A 2,284-nucleotide genomic window follows, 5' to 3' on the forward strand; every position below is an offset into this window, starting at 1 on the left:
AATCAACCCAGCAATCAAGATACAAAGTCCTGTAACAAAGGCAGTCAGTCAATAAACATTTATTAAGTGTCTACTATGTGCCAAGTACTCTGCTAAACCCTGGGGATACAAAAAGAGGCCAAAGACAGTTCCTGCCCTCAAGGGGCTCACAATCTAATGGAAGTGATATTTGAAAAGTATGATCATGCTCTCTTTCTTCCTCAACCCCAAGCCTCCTTTTCTCAGTTTGATTCAAATTAACAGTTATTTATTAAGCACCTACTATATCAAGGTTCTTGATATTTTTTTGTGTCATGAATACCTCTGATGATCAGTCTAGCGAAAACTATGGACCCCTTCTCCAAATGTTTGTTGCCTACATCCATAATTGATTTAAATGCTAAATTTTAATTTAAGATCAATAAAAATGATTTTTTTCCCATCCAAGTTCATGGACCTCTTGAAATCTATCATCGTCCCTTTTGGGGTCTGTGGACACCAGGTTAAAAACCCCTGTACTCTGTACAAGGTTCTGAGGACATAAGGATGAAAAACGTCACAGTCCCTGCCCTCAATGAGTTTTCATTTGTCCAGATGTGAGGGAGGAATAACGTAAGTATAATGCCACATAGGGTATATTATACCGAATATAATGCCACATAGGAATGAAGGAGAGATCCAGGTAAAATGCTATAGAAAAAGCTGAGAAGGGAGAAAACACTTTCTGCTTGGGCAATCAGAAAAGCTTCATGAAGAAGATGGCATCTGAGCTGAGCTTGAAGGGAAAGAAAGATTTAGACAGGCAGAGATGAGGAGCAACTACATCCTGGGTGTGGGGGAAGGCCTACACCAACCCATAGATATAGGAGAAGGCATAGCAAGTTGGGGTAATAGGAGTCCAAATGGATTTCCACTAGAGTATGTAGATGAGGAATGGTATAAGATAGATAGAGAGATAGAGAGATAGAGTGTGTGTATGTGTATAAACACGCATACATACATATAGGAACTAATTTGCATAGGGCTTTAAATACCATTCTTAAAATTATACTTTATCTTAGAAGACTTGTGGGGCCATTGCCAGTTTTTGAGCAGGAGGAGTCCCGTGGTCAGACCTGTGCATTGAGAAGATGAGTGTAGCAGTTATGAGGAGGATGTTCCAGGAGGGGATCTCCCTGGAAGAAGGGAGATCAGTTAGGAGACTGTTATAATAGGCCAAGCGAGAGGGGATGAGACCTGAACTAGAGGGGTGGCCGTGTAGATGGAAAGAAAGGGATGGAGGTAAGAGGTATTGTGTAGATTGAATCTGCATGACTTGGCAACTATTGGGCATTGGGGATAAAGAAGAGGAAGAGTCCAAGATGATTTCATGGTTTTGATTCTGGGTGACTTGGAGAATGTGGTACTCTCAACAGAAACAGGGGCATTGGAAGGATAAGCCAGCTTATCAAGGAACATGAAGAGTTCAGACTATGATCTCTTTGTCTTTCAAAAAATAAAGGCAACTTGGAACCAATGAAGTCAGAGTCAATGAGAAATTGGTTTCCCATGGGACGAGTCCAGGGGGAGCCTCCTTTTTACCACACTAGTATGATTTGTTTATGGGAACTAAGGAGGTCAACCAGAGAGAATGTAAAGAGAGAAGAGGGACCAGAACACAGACTAGGGTGGAAGAAAGATGATGATCCCATTTAGGAAATTAAGAAGAAGTGGCCAGGTAGTTAGGAGAGGAACCAGAAGTGAATAGTTTCATGAAAACCCTGGGAGAAAAGTTTGGCACAATGGGAAGAGCACTGTGCAGAGTCAGAGGACCTGGATTCAAATCCAGTTGGGTTACAATCTTGCCTCTGAAAATTACTATCTGTGTGAACTTTTTTTTTTAGTAAGTCATTTCAGTTTTCTGGGCCTCACTTTCCTCATTTGTAAAATGAGAGGTTTAGACTCGATGGTTTCTGAAGTCCCTTGAAGTTCTGAATCTTTGATCCTATGTGTAGTTTGAGGTATCGTGGAGATGTCCAGAGCATGCCAGTGATGATGTGAAACTAATATTCAGGAGAGAGATTAGGACTAGATATATAGATGTGGAAGTCAGCTTCATGGATGAACCCCAATAGAACTGAACCCATGACAAGTAGATGCCTCTGGGGGAGAAGGGGGAAAGGAGGGGAGGAAGAGAGAAAGAGAGAGAGAGAGACAGAGAGAGAGACAGAGACAGAGAGACAGAGAGAGAGAGAGAGAGAGAGAGAGAGAGAGAAAAGAAGAAGAAGAAGAAGAAGAAGAAGAAGAAGAAGAAGAAGAAGAAGAA

Source organism: Vombatus ursinus, unplaced genomic scaffold (assembly GCF_900497805.2).
Source record: "Vombatus ursinus unplaced genomic scaffold, bare-nosed wombat genome assembly UNPS02000580.1, whole genome shotgun sequence".
NCBI classification, from domain to species: Eukaryota; Metazoa; Chordata; class Mammalia; order Diprotodontia; family Vombatidae; genus Vombatus; species Vombatus ursinus.